The sequence below is a fragment of the Manacus candei genome, unplaced genomic scaffold, assembly GCF_025592945.1.
Source record: "Manacus candei isolate 608988 ecotype Guabito, Panama unplaced genomic scaffold, ASM2559294v1 h1tg000050l, whole genome shotgun sequence".
Lineage (NCBI taxonomy): Eukaryota > Metazoa > Chordata > Aves > Passeriformes > Pipridae > Manacus > Manacus candei.
Window position 1 is genome coordinate 2,419,474 of NW_026138098.1, and position 19,468 is coordinate 2,438,941.

Consider the following 19,468-nt stretch of genomic DNA (forward strand, 5'->3'; position numbering starts at 1 on the left):
CAGTGGGGGCTGCTTTTTGGGAAAGTTCATGTGTGCCTGCTCCAGTTCCCATTTTGCTTCACTAGCTGTTTAGAATAAGAAAAGAACACCATGAGTTTCTAGATAAAGTATGTAAACTACTTATCCAGCTATATAAAACAATCTCTTGGGGAATTAGCAGATTAGAGGGGAAAAATCAGCAAAAATTAACATTAGCAGCCAAAAACGAATGGCAATTAGTGGTAAAGACTAAATAAAGCTAAGAAGAAGGAAATGTGCTGACATTCTGGATTACTACTGATATTTCCCACACTCCACTGCTGGTGGGAATCTCCTGCATTTGCTTATAAATGCATTCTCTATAACCCAAATAATACAGACAGTAAACATTGAAATCCATTGTTTCTATGAGGATCATAATATCTAAGAAAAGACCCCAAATATGGCTCATTTTTAAATTCCTTTTTCCAAAGAATGTGAATTATTTAACTTCACTTTTGGAGGGGGGGAAAAAAAAGAGTTTTGAAAAATTGTTCTGAAGTGAATGGTTGATTTCAGAGCTGGTCTCTAAACAAAGAGTCCTGATAACATCCCAAGTTTCACATGCTGCTAAGAGGATGCTCTCCCCATCTGGAGTGATAAGCTGGAACTCCAACCAGTAACAAGACCTGCAACCCTTATGCAGCTGTGCTGCACTGAGGCAACCAGAAATTGTAGGCAAATACAGATTGTATCTTTTTTTTACATGGAAAACACCAGAAAACAACTGGAAGCCAAGAGGGCTAACTTCAGCTGAATCTAGACTGAGTCTCTCTCAATGCAGGAGAGAAAAGTGTTTTCATGCTTCCATTAGTGGTAAGGGAAACTGGAATTATTTTATACTACAATATAACCTAAGACCACATTAATTAAAAAAAAAAAAAGCAATAAATAGTGGGCTTCAACCTGTTTAAGAATGAGATTTGGGGGTCAGAATATGAAGTTCTATGAAAATATCTCAACACTCAGCAACTAATGAGAAAACAAAACAGAATGTTGGGATGTTAGGAAAGAAACAGAGAACAAACAAAAAAAAAAGAATATCTTTATGCCAACTTATCCATCTGGGAGGTGTGTGGTCTTGAATGCTACCTGCAGTTTTAGTGTTGCTCTGTCTCAGAAAGGACACAACAGAAAAGAAAAAGTCCCTACTCAGGTAGCAAGGAAAATCAAGGTAAGAGTGGGTTCTGCACAGGCAGATCAGGATGGCTCAACATGGGAAAGAGGTGGATGAAGGGCAGCTTGAGAGAGTACATCTGCTTTGGCTGGATACTCACTCTTGTTCTCTGGTCAGGAAATTAAGCAAGTAGGCACCATGGAAAGGAGATGCTTCTCCATGCAGATGCAGATCTGCTGTGGAAGCCCTTGCACCAGTCAAAAGTCTCCATGTGTTAGAAAAGTGGCTGCTGTAATTCAGAGTAGAAAAATCAGAGAAGGGCTTCAGGAAGCCCAGAGGAACTAGATCTGATTTCTGGGCAGTCCCTAGGCCCAAATTGTTGGGAGTTAGGAAAGGACTTCTAAGTACTACCACAGCCTTGCTCTGCTCATTATTAACTCTTCTCTGAGGCTGAAAGAGCCACAGCTGGAGACGAGGAACAGGGTTAACTGCACCTCTAACCTGCTACAGCTGTGCTTGTGCTGTGTTAGATTCCCCTCAGTCCCATAACAACCACCTCAATTGCCTGCATGAAGGGGTAACATTAACATAATTTGGCGTAGATTATGTTTTTAAACTGAAATTTAGCAGCTGTAAATATAGAGCAACATAAAAGGGTGCCCTGGGATCGACTGTCTGGTATGATCACAGAATTATCAGCAAAATTGTGTTGTGAGAGAAGGGCTGTAACACCCAGACACAGGAATACAGCTCGGAAAATGAGCCACATAGACCTTCAACTTCAGTCCCCTAATATTCTAAGGACTATGTCATATAATCCCTTTTATAAACTGTTCAGGCTTCATTGTGATTAAATTTATTGGCCTCCATTTTTCCTGGAAAGCTGTTCCAGAGCTTCACTGCTCTGCTGATTAGAAACCTTTTAATTTCCAAGTGAAATTTAATATGACAAGTTTATACTGTTCTGCAGAAGTGTTACAGTTGCTCCCCACACGTTCATCACAGGGTAAATACCAACAAGGGAAAAGAGTAATTCGAGTTAAAAACAATAATAGCACCAAAGCCTTGCTGGCCAAGAAGTTTCCTCCAATTTTAGATGCAGATCCCACTGCAACCTTTAATTCTTCGGTAATAAGCTACTACTAAGGGAACTCAATCTGCTCTGATCAGCTCTGGTTTATATCTAGAAATGCATATTAACCTCTTTCCAAATAATGAATCACTGGGCCTGTCATAACTCCAATGAACGGATTTCTTTCGGAGGGTGTTGATAATCTGAAAGCGTCCGCTTGTTTTTCCTGTCTTGAATTACTCTGTGGCTGTGAGCACATCTCCAGAGAGCTTATCTGTGGAGACTGAACCAGAGGCCTCTGGATCTGAAAGGCAGGAGTGTTTCCGTTCACAGCTCCAGCAGCAGCTGTGTCAGCTCAAAGGGAAGCACAGCCCTGCGAGTGCGACCTTCAGGGGGATTTGGGGGTGAGGGTTCCCCCAGCACAGGCTGGAACAGGATTCCCAGAGAAGTGGTGGAGTCCCCACCCCTGGAGGGATTGAAAAGACGTGAAGTTGTGGTTCTTAGGGACGTGGTTTAGAGGTGGGCTTGGCAATGCTGGGTTAGCAGCTGGACGTGAGGATCTTAAAGGTCTTTTCCAACCTAAATGATTCTGTGATCCCCGCTTGACCACAGACCTTTTCATGGTAAAAGGACTGTTCCTTCCACACAGCCCAGTAAGGTGTTGGTCTTGACCAAAACCTTTGATCACTAAAGAAACATAAATATAAGTGATACTTGCAGCTCATTTGCTTGGATGTGAACCCCATGCCTTTGTTGTAGGCACTTTTGATGTTCCTCCAAGCACAGCAAGGAGGGGTGGGTGACTCAGTGCTCCCCCTAAGCAGAGGGCAGTGCAGAACGCTGTCATCCACTTTCCAGAAATAACTAGGAATAAATTCCTTTGTTTATTCCTTATTCCTGAAATTTACAGAACATTTCCCAGGCTTTTTACCATGGGTTATTTCAACTAACCCTCCATACTATAAATCATTTTCAGACCAATGGAGGAAAAGAGAAAAATCATCTTTTTCTCACCACGAAATTCAACAGTAAGTTGTTTTCAGTGCCATTTCTTGTAATGATTGGAGGCAGATAATTTTGGAGGTAATAGACATTTCAGTACCACTTTGTCACAGAATTACTGGGCAGGAGAATATAAATCCACAGAAATCAAGAAAACACAGTTGTTGTCTGAGCCTCATCTCACAACAGTTGATCTTGTTCCTTCACCTGCTTTCAAATCTCGCTTTCTACCATTTGCCTTTCATTTGTGCCCCACAGTTCTACCAGCCCTCCAGATCCATTCTCCTTTGGGATACTCCCTTGCCAGTGGTTATCCAGACTCAGTCCTACAGGGCATTTGATCAGGCTGTGAGATATTCTTCTGAAGGCAGGTTTTTTTGGGTGGTGATGCACTGAGTCATGTAAGTCACCCATCTCCTGGTTAGCAGTGAGGGCTGATGATAAATTGAAATGATAAATGACCTGAAAACTGTAGATTCACCACAGAAGCTCTGGCATATCAGCCCTGGAGTGTCACAGGGAAGGTGAACAGGTATCCTGCACATTTTACCTGTCTGACAGATCACAAACCCCTTTTCTCTATTCCCTCTCATTGGGTTGTAAAGCAGAACATCACTTTACAGCCTCACCCAAAAGAGGAGGCAACAAACATCCCCTTTTTCTACTTTTATCCAAAAAGAACTGGTACCTACAGTAATGGTAGTTGCAGGCACCTCACCACCTCCTTCTAGACATTAGAGCCCAGAGATTTTCCAGGCTCAAACCCCGATCCTAAGGGAAGCAGGTTATGGCAGTGTCTTTCATTAGCTAAGCCAAGGGAATACGAATAGGCAAGTGCTACCAATTATATTTCAGCACAAAGCAGTACCCACTTAAGCATAAGCTAAAGGCCACAACTCCGTTGTTAACAGGGGTGTTCTCACAAAAAGGCTTTGAACACACTGGGAGCATTAAAGGGAAGATGTCTCGCATGTGCAATTACTCAACACATCTTTAAAACTGCAAACACTTGTTCACATGTGGTGAAAATTAGAGCTGGGAGCACTTGGGGAAAAAAAAAAAATCCCACCTGGCAGGCACACTCTTTTTTTACTTTAGAGTTTTATAGGAGCTCTCAGAGCTTGTGGGTCCAGTGAGAGCTGAACCAAAGTCAGTGGAGGAAACTGTGAGGGAAGAAAAAGAAAATGCAGAGAAATGTGCTATTTTTGTCCTAAACTCAGCAAGTTTTTGACTGTCCCAGCCTGGTGGACCCTGAAAGAGAAAAAAAAAAATAATTAAAATATGTATTTCTAGGTCTAAATATAAATATTGACAGTTCCTTGGCTTCTTTCTCCACTGGCCTGAAATGGTGAGGATTTTGCAAGATTTTCCACCCTATCCCACAGGTGGGTTTGCTCACCAGTGTTCAGGTCTGAGCTGCTCTAGGAAAAATGGTGCAGGATCCAATAATTCTCTGAGAATTCCTTTTTTTTCTGTGTCACATTGGTCATGAACTCCAATAATCACAAAGAGCTAATACCTACCTTGGACGAGCACCACAGCTGGTGGGTACAAAGCAGCGCCTATAATTCACATGCAGAATATTATTTCCATGGGATAAAAAATGTAATTAACCAAGAAGCTTAGACAGGACCAAAGCCTTATAATAGATCCTCCAGACCATATATAAATACACCAAAACCTGGGGTGATCCAGCAATCTGCTAGGACACTGTGCCATGCTGAATAGCTATTGCCAAAACTCTTCTGAATTTCATCCCAGTGGACTAAATGATCTCCAGAGGTCCCTTCCCACCCTAACAATTCTATAATTTCCCCACTATATGTCTCCTGCTACTATCTCAGAGAATACTTTTCAACTGGTTTGGCATTGCATATTAATATTCAATATTCTGCTGTTCCTAATACTCTCTTGTCTCTCTGAGTCTTGATTTAAGTGCTAAGAGTAACATAAGGACACCAAACTGCATGGGAAAACAACTGGATATTTGGCTGTTGCAACTGCCTTTTTCCCAAGTCAGGTCTAGGAACCTGGGCTCAGGTGTCCCAGCAGACATCTAAAAGAAGAACACACCTAGGACAGGAAACCATCTTTGTTCCAGCTAAGGGAGAGATCTTTATTTTGCTGACTATTTGAGCTGGAAAAAATTTGGGGACTGGAGGCAGAGTTATTTACACAGCCATGAAAACCAAGAACTTGATTTTTCCTGTAGCAAAATAAAAACTGTCCACGATGAAATCACAGATTTTTTCTAGTTCAATATCCATTGCCTCAAGTAATTTCTAGTGTGAGCAGTGAGATGTTTCCCACAGAAAGGCATTAGTCAGGTAGAGACACCAAACTCTTGGATTTGGCAGATACTCCCACGTCAGAGATGCACAGATTACAAAGGGAACTTTTCCCTCCCATCACTTCCCTATAAATAGCCTGACAAATCCATCGGTGCATCCAGTTCGACTGGATTTACTCCCACATACAAAATGACATTTTAAGGATCCTCTTAAGCTTTTTCAAAACTCTGCAAGGAAGTAAAAAGGCTATATGGAGCTTAGCTGAGATGAAGGCAGGCCTTTTGAGCCAAAACCCATGGAAAGTGTTGACAGTTTAAAGAACGAAGGAAGTCAGAGAACAGAGGAGATCTGACTAATATTTTTTTGGTCCATCCAGAGGCTTGTTACAATTACCCCTTAATTTTCCCTTAGGGACTCATTACAGTCCAGATAGTAATATCTGCCTACCATTGGTCTTCCTTTCTCCCCTCTAAGGACAAAATGCTGATAGCCAGACATCATTCCAAACACATTTACTTGTAATATAGTAATGTTGGAATAGCATCTGTGGCAGATAGAGCTGACTTGATGGGCTATTTCAGCCAGGCAAACTAAAAGTGCTGTTCCTGTTTAACATTTCTAGCCTGGAGTGGCCTGGGCAATAAGCACAGTGATAGCAGAGCTCTAACAGCTACCATCAAACTACACGACTAGTATATTGGGACTAATTAAGTGATAAAAATGTTAAGTTCTGTACTGTTCCTTCTCCACAGTCTGCCACTATTTAATACACGACAGAGCAAACACTCAGCTGTATAAAAGGCAGATAGTGAGGTGTTTCTGCAAGGCAACATGACACAGATGCTTGATCCACCTAAAAGTGCCCTTGTAGTAATAAAAAAAGACTATACCAGGCCCTTGGAAAACAGTAAGCCCCAAATATAAGCTTTCTTATCTGAGTTGTCAGCATAGAAAGAAGAGCTTTGAGCACTGATTCTCTACTGTGGAAGTTTCAGAAGTGATGACATACAGAGGGAGTCGTGTTTCTTCCCCTGAGACTTGTTTGTAATGCCAATTTACCAAATGATGTGGCAATTACATCGAGTTTGGTCACATATAAGCGTGTTCTTGAACGTGGGTATATTGCTAACATCTGTTGTTAGTAGTAAGAAAAATTTGCATGGCTGAAAACTAAATCTGGGTTACAATTGAACACTTACAGTCATAAAGAATTAAATAAGAAAATCAGGGCAATTCATAAACTCTGCAAACAGACAAGGGCCCTCTGTGTTGGCTCATTCACTAATTTTACTAGTTTTAAATGTAAATAGATCACAAGACTTGATATTAGGCAATGCCAGAAGAAATCCCATGCCTAACCAGTAAATTCTTTTTCCATGTGACATTTGAAGACTGTGGCTCAGAACCTAATATCAAGCTTGCTGAAAGATTTTGGAAATACATCTCTGCAAAATAAATTGCACCAAAAAAAAAATTTGTTCCCTGTCTCTTTTTTAGAACCTTAGAAATGGATCTTTTAAAATAAAAAACACAGAAATCTCTGCATCAGCAGTGGTTGTATTTCACTGCCTTTATTTCTCTTCTGCTTGTTTTTTTTTTTCTGATGTTCCACTCTCTTCTTCTACATCACTCTTAGCAAATAGCTTCTGTTTTAATGGAGGCTTTTGTAAGAGACCTAATTAGTTTCTGGCATAAAACATTCCCAGGATGTGAGCTGCTGCACATACCCTTTACAACAAGCAGGATGGGCTAAAGCTGGGCTTGCCCCATGATTTTATCCCTCCTCCTTATGTATATCAAGAATCATAGGATGGTTTGGGTTGGAAGGGACCTTAAAGCTCACCATGTTTCAACCCTCCTACCAAGGGCAGGGACACCTTCCACTAGCCCAGGTTGCTGCAAGCCCTGTCCAGCCTGGCCTTGGACACTTTCAGGGATCCAGGTGCAGCCACGGCTTCTCTGGGCAACTTGTGCCAGGGCCTCACCACCCTCCCAAGCCAAGAATTTCTTCCTAACATCTAATCAAAACCTACTCTCTTTCCATTTGAAACCATTCCCCCTCGTCTTGTCACTACAGGCCCTTGTAAAAAATCCCTCTCCATTTTCTTTGCAGGTTCCCTTCAGGTACTGGAAGGCTGCAATTAGGTCACCCTGAAACCTTCTCTTTTCCAGGCTGAAAAACCCCAGCTCTCCCAGCCTGCCTCCAGAGCAGAGGGGCTGCAGTCCTTGGAGAATCTCTGTGGCCTCCTCTGGACTCTCTCCAGCGGGTCCATGTCCCTCCCATGTTGGGGAGCCTGGATCTGGAGGCAGTTCTGCAGATGGGTTCTCACCAGAGCAGAAAGGAGGGGCAGAATTGCCCCCTCACCTGCTTCCCAAGCTGTGGGAACAGCCCAGGACACGAGTGGCTTTCTGGGATGCCAGCACACAGTGATGGCTCATGTCCAGCCTCTCACCCACCAGCACCACCAAGTCCTTCTCCCCAGGCCTGCTCTCCATCTGTTCATCCCCAGCCTGGAGTGATCCCAGGGGTTGTGCCAACCCTGGTGCAGCACCAGCATTTGGTCTTGTTAAACCCCATGAGATTCCCATGGGCCACTCCTCAAGCTATTCCATGTCCCTTTGGATGATATCCCATCCTTCAGGTGTGTCAGCCTCAGCTTGGTGTCCCCTGCAATCTTGCTGAGGCTGCACTCAATCCTTTCCACTCTGTCATTAATGAAGATATTAAATAACCTCTTGGCACGCTATAAATTTTCTGCTTCTGAATACTGTATATGATCCCTGGCATCCATAATGTTAAATTAGAGGATTATCCATAATTTACTGCCAAAGAACAGAGTGCTCAGATACTTCATGTTGGCTCAGGGCAATTATACCAGGAAGTGATAGCTGTTTTTCTAACACTGAAGGCAGCCTACCCAGTGGGCCAGGGAGCCCAGACCACTGCCACTATTGCACAACTACTATTGTGCAAACCTGTGGAACACCTTTTTTTTTTAGTTTCTTCTCTCAAATATTTATTCAAACCCCAGTGGAACAGCTCAGTAGTTGAGTTCAGAATTGCTGCCAGCATCCCATCTGAGTGTCAACTCAAACCACTGTGCTGGTGCATTTTATTCAGGCCTGGGCCAGCAAAATGACTGTCTGTGTCCCTTAAACAAATCCATGCAAAAGTACAGCTCCCAGTTTGAAGTGTATATCTCCCCACAGCTCCCAGTTTGAAGTGCACACCTCTCCACAGCTGCAAAGCAACCACAGTGGTTACTGTGCTGGGACACAGTGGAGCCTGGAGCAGGGAGAGACACACCAAGGGCAGGAAAAGCTCCCACTGCACAAATTCTGTTCGTGAAGTCAAAGAGAAATGAATCATTCTCAAACAGTAGACATCTAAAGGTTGGATGGAACAATTTCTAAATATTAGTCCGACCAAAAACAACACGCTGCTGAAATAATGAGGGTATATAAGAAACCAACAAAAGCCAGGAAATTCAAAGCTGAGGCTAAAATTCCACTCTTAACTTAGGACTATTTTCTTTTTTAAAGAATACTGTTCAGCTTGGTTGGGGCCATGTAAGGTTGTTTTCTTAAGGTTTACAAAACACAAAGAAGTAAAACTTTTTGCCTTTTTTTTTTTTATTCCTCTGCAAATGCAAAAGTAATAAACTATTAAGGTTTTGAATTTTAGAGGTATTACTTGCATTACTCTAAGTCACAGACCAAATCAGCACTACACCAGGATGCAAAACACAGATTAAAGCCTCCTGTCCCTGAAGCTTAGAATCAGAAGGAGAAAAGGTGGCAGATGAAAGCAGAACAGGGAGAACCAGACCTAACAGTGTGGTTGCACTAATGATGCACTGGGAGCACAGTTGCCTGCATAGGGGATTTAAAAGCCTGCAGTGATTCTCAAGAGCAGCAGGGAAAAAGACAGGTTATAGCAGCAGGCATGTAACGTTTCTTTGAAGGAAGATAAGGCACTAAATAATACACTGCAAACTCCAGAGGGGGAATTCGATGAGAGTGGGGGAAAAAAACGGTTCGAGCCTTCTCCATTCCTATTCTTGCTCCTGAGCTGGAGTAAAGGAATTTTGTTTGTATTTACTTTACTGGTTTGTATTTATACAAGGCCAGACATGGGCATGTTTACTCATGTCGAGTCACGCATTTGTTTGCAAACAGTCCCACAGGATTCAGTAGGGGTACTATAGAACATCAGGAATTACACCAGCAGAACCTGACTCCAGCAGGAGATCTGAGATAGCTAACTAAGGAAAGGGCTTTATTTTTCTATTTATTTTTCCTTTTTTTTCCTATTTCTATTTCTTTTTCTTTTTTTTTTCTTTTTCTTTCTTCTTTTTCTTTTTTCCTTTTCCTTTTCCTTTCCTTTTCTTTTTCCTTTTCTTTTTCCAGACATGTAATCACCCTTGATATGGTCATGCCATATGGTGGGCGAGCAATTAGTCGATGGGATGGGCTAAAATGGTTATAGTAAATGGGGCTACACCAGTCTGGTAACTGGTTACCTGTGGGCTTAATTTTAGGGCCAGTGCTCTTTAATGTTCTTATAAGTGATCTGGAAGCAGGAATCAAATGCACATTAAGCAAGCTGGCTGATAATACTGAACTAGGAGGACTGTGGAGTCCACTGAGAGTAGAGAGACCTTAGAAAGAGATCTGGACAGACCAGAGAGCTGGACAATCACCAACTGTGACAAGAGAAAGTGCCAGAAAGTGCCTCACCTGGAGTCCTGTGTGCAGTTTTGGGCACCACAGTATAATAACTCCTAGAGTGTGTCCAAAGGAGAATGACCAAGATGGTGAAAGGTCTCGAGGGCAACACTTATGAGGGGCAGCTGAGGTCCCTTGGCATGTTCAGCCTGGAGAAGAGAAGGCTGAGGGGTGACCCCATCTCAGTCCCCTTTTTCCAGGGGACTGTGTGTATGTGTGTGTGTGTGTGGGGGGGGTGTTAATCTCCTCACTCTGGTGACCAGCAGTAGAACATGAGGCAATGGAATGAACCTGCATCAGGAGAAGTTCAGACTGGGAAAGTTTCCCCACTGTGAGAGTGGTTGGTCACTGGAACAGGGTCCTCAGGGAGGAGGTCATGGCACCTTGTCAGAGCTCAGACAGCACCTGGGTGATGCCCTCAGTCATGTGGCTGAGCTACAGGCAGTCCTGCAAGGAGCAGGGAGCTGGGCTCCATGCTCCTCATTTGTTCATTCCAGCTCAAGATATTCAATGATTCGATGATTCTACCAATTGCAGAAGCTGGGCTTTTCTGGAACATCAGGGTGCTTTTCACCCCAGAACCATTCCAAGATTAAATCCCTGAATGCCAGAGGACCACTGTGGGTGACCCCTGAGCACAGCAGCGAGCTCTGAGCATCCCCCTCGGCAGCCCTCCATCCCCACGGGGAGCATCTCCATCCTTCTGCCTGGAGGGGGGTACAAATCCCTGCCGGAGGGGCTCCTTCCCTGCTGGGCACAGTCCCTGCTCTCTCTCTGCCTGTCCCTCAGACCTTTTTCCTGCCGCTGCCGGAGGCTGCTGGCTTTCCCCGAGCACGGAGGGCGGTGCTGGAGAGCCGTGGGCCGCCTGCCTGGGAAGGGATTCGGGAAAAGGTGAACAGTTTGTCACCCAGATCTCTATCTTTGCAGGGGGACGACTGGAAACACCAGGAAAGCCAAGGCTCGTGTGTCAGATGTGGCCATTTCTAATATTGCCTTTTTTTCTTTTTCTTGTTCCCAGAAGGAGCTGTCGAAGCATAAATTTCGTTAAGAAAACAAACCTTGCGTCACCGCTCCAGAACTGACTTTGTTATTGTATTGACTCGACAGTGACATTGAAAAACATCAATTCTTTGACGTTTTAGAGAATGAATGGAGAGTTTGTAATTACGTTTCATTTTTAATTATAGAAAGGGTTCAGAATAAAAGAATATATGATGTGTCCTGAGGCTACCTGCATATTTCACTATCGAATTACCTCTAATTTAGCCATTGAAATGCAAGAAGAGAGAGCACTTGCATATAACAACATGAAATGTCTGTCTTAGTCTATCATTCATTTGGCTCTGCTCCACAGAACACGAAGTACTTTTCATTCAGGTGTGTTTATGATGAGTAAACTTGACCAGATGTTAAGTCTCCTTTGTATTTTAAAGTGTTTTATGGCTCACATTAGTCAGCTGGAAAAGGGCAGATCATTTACATTCCCCTGTACGTTTTTTTAAGGATCAACCTTCCCCAGAGGAGCACAGGACTATATGAAAATATATAGAAGAAAGAAATGAACTATTGCAAATGTAACAACATATAGCACAGAGCTGAATAAATTGCTTTGATTTACAGGACGAATTCTGTAAATATTGAATGTTATGAGACTACAGGTCCACTCCCTTACCCACAAGGGAGATTAGAGCAATAATTGAAAGCATATTCTCTTCCTTGTAGAAACAGTGCTGATGATGCACACAGGTGAGAAAAGAGCCCTCGGCTTTTCACACACACCAGCACACCAATGTTCCCATATTTGAAGGCTCCCCTCTCTCGATGTCATTATTAAAGGATATTAGAACACATATCTCTGAGGGATTCAGTTCTTTTTCCCCACAGAATAAACCGTTGATATCACAAAAGCAATACTGGAATTTCTGCGTGACACCAAAAATGTGAGCTACAATTTTTAGTGGAATTTTGACATCCAGGTGCTCTAAAAAAATGATTGGCAGCCCTGAAATTTCATTTCTGTTTCTGAGCTCAAATGTTTCCCTGCTCTGGGATGGTCAGAACAGTGGAGCTCAGAATGTTACCTCACATCAGTTTAATGTCTGAGACCTCAGGTCCGTGCAACTTCAAAGATTTCTGCAGTGCAAAGCACATTTCCATCATGCAGTGGCCAGGAACAAGGCATTTTTCTGTATTGCTGTGAAAATTATGCTTGCAATATAATATTTCAATTACTTTCCTCATTTCTGGGACCTGTGAAAAATTCAGGTCCCTTTGTACCGTAGTGCTTGAGAAACCACACCGTTTATGGGATTAATATTTAATTATTGCTACTGGAATTTCTGCAGTACTGTGGCTGGAGAGGCACTTTCTACCTTCCAAATAATTTGCATTTTAGGCACTTCATTGTTACAAACAGAAGTTGAGGGTAGAAAGGCTCCCTTTGAAGTTAAAGGAAACAGCAACCTTATTTTTGCTTTATGTATGCAAATTACTGTCAAAGCAGCCTTTAAAAGGACCTGACTGGTAGGAGGCAAATCCTTCCTCCACATCATTTTAGAGTGTTTTGTTTTCCCAGAGTCTTTTCTAGCCACTGGCCTCTTAGAAACACAAATCAGGGCACCTCTCACCTCAGCTGGGAAGAGAAACATCTCAGGAAAAGCAGGTGTTCACAACAATTTGTTGAAAAGAACTTTACCTACATCCTAACCACATGGATCAGTGGGCAAATAAAGAAGAATGTAACACGAATAAGGCATAATGCCCTATAAATTAATTTACACAGATTAAATAACTATTGAAAGAGAAATTGAATGGAAGGAATACTAATCTGTGTCATAGGCAATAATAGCAGGTGTTCCATCTATTAGGGGAAAATCTTATTTAACTCACATAAATTGCAGAAATTAAGTTATTTGGGTATCTACAATGCTCCAGTACATATGTTATTCTAAGTGCTACATCATCTAAAATTTTTAACATATTTATTTTTATTATTATTATTTAACATCTAAAACATCAAAGGTCAGAGGACTGATTTACCCTCAAAGGCTAGAATTTTCAGACTCACTCTAGTATTTTGCTTTCTCTATTCCTAACGTAATTTTATCACCAATGAGGTAATAATATGATATAAACTTCCAGGGGAGAAGACATCAGATTGCTGCAAATTATATTCATGTTGACAAGTGACCTTCAAGTATCATTTCACTGAGTAAATAAATAAAACCAATTCTGGTTTCAGAATCCAAATACTCCAAGAAAAATTTCCTCCCTGGCATTAATACAGGTGATACTACGTGGAGAAATATGAAAGAAGATTGTTTTAACTTGAATTATTGCAATAGGCACGGCTTCTGCAGAAATATTTTGGCAATTTGACTCTCAAATGTAGCTTTATTATTTTTTTTTCTGCTGTTGCATAAAAGGCATGTAAATTAAAGGGTCTTAAAGGGTTGGTAGAATCAAGGTAATTACTAGACAAAAAGCAAAATTAGCATCCTTAGTTGCCCTCACATAGACATCAAGAACCCTTGAACCTGAGGAGAGTGAGACCAAAGAATTAAGAAAAAAGGAGCTAAACCCATCAAAAGGAGAATAAAAGGCAGTTGTCTAATAATCCCATATTTTCTGGGGGTTTTGAGGTGGTTCTAAAGGTTCTCAGCTCTTTTCTTATGCAAAAGATTCCTTTCTGGAAGGTGAGAAACGGCAACAAATATCTTTTTCAGGTGCTCCAAGGCTGGCTCTGTAAACAGGAATCCATCAGAAAAGCAGGAGCAAGGAGCAAGGACTAAAGAAGAGCAGTGCACTTTCTGCTCTGATTCAGACATCTAGAGAAGAATTTAGCTATTACATCCAGAGTTTTGAGCCCGAAATATCAATGTCCAGAGCTCTGAGCATCACAACATCACCTGCATTAACACTGCAGACATCTGTGAACTGCTGTTACCGGGGGTCACTGCCTCGTTCAGAAACATAGTAGGGCATTAGGAGAGAAAAATAGCCCTGTTTTCCAGACTGCCACCTTTGAATCCCAAACCTCCTAACTCTGGGAAACGTGTCTCAACATTCTTCTTATTATTTGTTTCTTCTCTTTATCCCAAGAGGGATTAAATCTCTTCAAAGAAAACAAACAATAATAAATCCCGACTAGAATCTACCAGTTTTATGGCCCTTAATTTTCTCCATTTTGCATGAGGCTTTGAGATTTATGATTGCTGTTAAATGTAACAAAGGTGACCTGGCAAAAGGTCCACCAATCTGTGCAATGGAGCTGCAACAACTGAGAATACATTATTGTTTTCCTTTTAATATTATAATTTTATTAACTTGAAGAACACGCTTTGAAATCACGCCAGGAATTCACATTAAATCCCTAAAATGAATAAAACGAGCGAGACAGAGACATAGCTCTTAAGTGGTTCTGTTGTAGCCTCAAGATGAAAGCACTGAAACCTTGGACCCTTTTAAGAGTGCTTGCCTGCAGCCTGTATGAGAGGGATTATGGGAAAAAGAGCTCTGCTTATTCCCACTGGTGGATAAATTGTTGGAAAGGGAGAATAACTTGTGGTGGTTCAGCACAAATGCTGACGAGATGACTGCAGGTCATTTTTAGGTCGTGGACTTGCTGGGGTAGTTTCATTAGAGGGTTAACTCAGATATAGATATTATAAGAGCAGAGTGAAGCTTATACATGGAATTTATTAGAGACATTCGCAAAAAAAAGCAATGCCAAGGGAAGCTGCCAGATCCAGCAACTTCAGATGTAAGATTGATAAATATAAACCCCAGGTGTGACTGAATGAACATGCACATAAGGTACAATCCAAGTACCACAGTGTAGATGTGAAGGATTCAGAAGATGCACCAGAATACCCTGGATCAAGAGACACTTTCCAGCTATTCTTATTCATCCAAAAGGTGGGGAATATCTGCTGGATTAAAGCCACGCTGGTCAAAGGGAGATAAAGTGTGCAAATCTCAAAGAGCTTCCTCTTGCTTTGTGCACAGTCCTGCTCCCTAATGTGTTTTAAGTATTCCTGTCAATGTTGCATAATATAGACTTTGTCTGTGCTGAGTTCCAAGGGTGCAGTGCCATGTTCTCTGCATGGAGACTTGTTCTCCAGTGGGTCAGGCTGGGAACTTGGCCAGATCCCACTGTGGCTCACTTATAGGACCCATACTGGGGGCTTCCTTTCCATGGAACCTAACATACAGTAAAAAAAAAACCTGTTCAGTGCCCAGATTACCCTCTGGCAAGAGGTCAGCACACATCAGCACAGTGCAGGTCTACTGATTTAGCAGCCAGAAGAATCCTTCTACTTGAGAAGAGATCAAATTCACAGCAAATTAATTAATTAATAAACTCCAAAATCAATAAAACCAGCGAGTGAGATGCCAAAGTAATTTCTTAGACTGGAATGTGCACACCAACATGTAGACACTAGTTCACTGACATTTCCACAGTGCTCAGTACTGCAGCTCCATAAAACCTGAAAGCATTCAAGTTTGCACTGCTCTTTTCAATTACCATCAGACAAGCATGGAACTAAGTCACTTCATGTTCATTTGCAGTATAACACAGACACTGTGACATCTGTCACGAAAGCAAAATAGCCAAACACATCATTTAGTCCTATTAGACATTTACAGCTTGTACAGGGCTGATATTGTGTGAACAAGTGTGATAATTTGTGATGTAAACCAAAGTGAATGCTAACATATGTGCAAAACCCCAAATCCTTAACAGTGCTGCATTTATGAATGGATCAAAACAGAAAAGAAAAAAAAAAAAAAAGAAAATTAGTGTGCCTGCTTCTCCTGAACTGTGGCTAACACACAACTGTTGACTCCCAGGTAGCTGTTCTGGGACATCTCTGTCTCACAGGAGGCACAATGAACAGCACAGCCATCAGAAAGCAAGGAGTGTGTGTGTTTTCCCAGTGGTGCCTTCTGGGAAATGTTTACAGAAAGCATAAATAATTCGATTCTTTACAGATTATAAATATATGAATTGATAAAAGCACAAATTATTCACTCATGGACTGGTGGAGGGATTTTTCCCTGTTTTGCACATACAGTGTGGGTTGGTGTCTGAACAGACAGTACCACTGTAATTCCTATTACATACATTTTCCAAACATTCAGCAGTAGTAAGTCCTAAACTTTTGGCCATACTTTCCAGGAAAACTAGGTCCCAAATATTTGATCATACTTTCTAGGAAAACTAGGGACAAAATGGGAGGTTGTCAGTAGCTACACTGGCTTCAGTGTTTTGTCCCAGCAGAACTGCAGTTGGAAGCCCTCCCTTTGAAGCCTGCAAGAGTGAAAAGCACAGCTGACATTTTTATGGAGGTTACTTTTGGGGTTGTAGAGCAGTTGACTTTAGTCAATCTGCAATATTATTTCTGAAGTAACATTACGGAAAGACAAACTTTTAATAATTGTCCGCAAGACTAAATTCTGTAAATCTGCTACTGCAGTCAGGAGAAAACTTGTGAATGACCAGACCTGGAACTGTGAGGTTAATGGTTGAACCTGGTGATCTTAGAGGTCTTTTCCAACCTTAATGATTTTATGATTTTAGCAGCAATTTTAACCACTGTCAGTGTGCCATTTATTTTGAGTGTAAATAAAACTCATATCCTAAAGAGCCTATTTGTGTTCTATTCTTTTACAGCAGACTTTTAATTTGTGTCTGAACACAATTAATTTCTAAGTGTTTGTTAATGAAATACTTCCTTGTCCAAAGTTAATAAAGGGATTATTAGCTGGGATAATGAGAATTCTGGCAAGACAAGAAAATAAGGAAGGAGAAAGAAGAAGGAGGAACCTGACAAGTTAATGATCCATTAATGTAAACCCTGGGTCAGTTTGGATCCTGCATGTTTCATTATTGTATAATAAATTAAATTGATAGCCATAAAAACCTATGTGGAGGCAAGAGAGCTTTTGGTTAAATCCACTGGGTGGACAATTAAGACGTTTCTTAAAGGTTTTCAGTTGTATCTTATTGTAAGGATGCTTTCTAGTATTAAAAGAATTTCAGTACACATGTGAAAGTAAACCAGTAGTTGCTGGATGGGTGTGTCACAGCCACCTTCACATGTTCAACCCCAGAAAAAAATAAGTAAGAAATGGGAAGTAAAAGTCCCATTATGCCATTGATTATGTTTTAAAGAATAGCATAATAAGGCTTGACCCATGAAATATAATTATATATTGGGAAATCAAATGGTGTTTTTTGGGGTAGAGAGAAAAGGCAAGTTGCTTCTCTAGATGAGGTCTTGGCTGGAGGGCCCAGATACAATTACATTGAAATCTCTTGTCCCTACATGCATTTGCAAATTCTCCTCTTTTCTCCAAAGCTCCAAGTTCTACAAATGTTTTCCAGGTCCAGGACTCTGATAGGTCCTGAGCTGTCATCAGCAAACATCCAGTTTAGGTCTATTGTTGACACAGTAAAGTTTAATCAAAAACTATTTAAACTATTTTTTTTTTCACAGCTTCAGACTGTTCTCCTCGATATTTACCTAAAATGCCATAATCAGTTAAATTCCTTTTCTTCCCACGACCACATTAAATTATTTATGTGTTTATAGATCAGGATGTTTTCCCTTTGTGGCAGATTCAAGTCTTATTCAGCAACAGTCTATATAATTGGAAAAGAGATGATGAACATGACCTTGAATATGAGGAGCAAATAGTAGTTTAACATAATGGTTCTGTTATACAGGCATTGAGCAGGATTGGAAGCCAGCAAAGAGCAGAGTAATGAAGACCTATTTTTAATCATCCACTTCTCATTTAAGAGACGCTGCTTGACATGAATTGTGTAACTACCTAAAAAGGCCTCATTTGGAAGAGGGACCAGAGATATTCCAGATATATTATAACAAAGTGGGTTTGGAATAACAGGAATGGACGAGAAAAGATTTTAAGAACTTTGTCCCTGGGGATTCTGATGTTGCCACGACAAGAGACTCAGGGCAGGCAGATTGGTACCCAAAAAAAGCCTGCAGAAGGGTAGGGTTAGAAGCAAGTTCAGTAAGGAATAGTGAGACAGCAGAGAAAACAGCTTTGGTCAAAGAGAGGGGGGAAGAAAATCAGTGGTCAGGTCTTACACCCACGTAATTGCTCAGGAAATGCTCCGGGAGCCTGGGAAGTTGGGCACCAGGAATGGCCCCAGTCCATCCATCTGCCCCCTGTCCCCAGGATTGTTTTTTCCTCCTGGTACACATGTGTAGGACTGTGAGGTCGCCAAGAGTGGCTGAAAGGCTCATTCAGCCCTCAGCAAGGAAAGCTTGGCTCAAAGCCACGTGGCTGCTTTTGCAGGAAAGTAAAAGCAGAAGCTGACCTGGAAGGCTGCAGGAGACCTGCAGGCAGCTCGAGCTGGAATGTCAGATCCAGGCCCCAAAATGCATATCCTGAATGCAGGAGAACCCTGCTCCCAAGTAATTTTTTAAGCAATGCATTAGAGGGAATATGAATTAAATTCTAATTTTTACAGCTTTTGGGAAAAAAATTATTTGTTGTACATAGGGCTAATTATGAGTCACATCTACCAGTTGACTGAGGAGCTGAATGAAAACTCCCTCTGTGCTCCCCAAAGCTTATCTCATCCCTGCACATCAAGAAGTGTGCAGGGATGATGTGTAGGGATGAGTGGATCCCTCCAAACCAAGGGAATGGAGGGATTGCTGTAGGATGGGAATTCCTACAGCAGAATGTCCTTGAGATTTGGTTCAACCCTGGACCCTGACATCACAACCCCAAGTGATTACACTGAAACACAATTCCAAGGAAAACACAGCACATAATTTTTCAGTCTTTAAATAAAAATTGCTCAGATTGCTAAAATACGTTCTGATCCAAAAATCACTCCTACTTCCAGTTCAAAATTATATAAAATATCCGTGTTTAATAATTAACATATATAATCTGCATGCTTAATGGTGCTAGGTGTGATAATGTTTTATCATTAATGATGTTGATGAATGAATAAAACTATTACCAGTGACACATTACACTCAGCAATTCAGTGTGTTCTCTCTGCTGCTTCTCCTCATAATGAAGAGGCAAAAGCTGTTTTTAATGTCAGGATAAAAATAAAATATTATTTTTATACATATAAAGACATTTTGAAATATGTATTTAACAATTTTATATATTATATATATGGAGAGGCACTTGCTTTGTTACTCTTTTCCCAGTTTCTCTTTACAGCTTCTGTAAAATATCCTA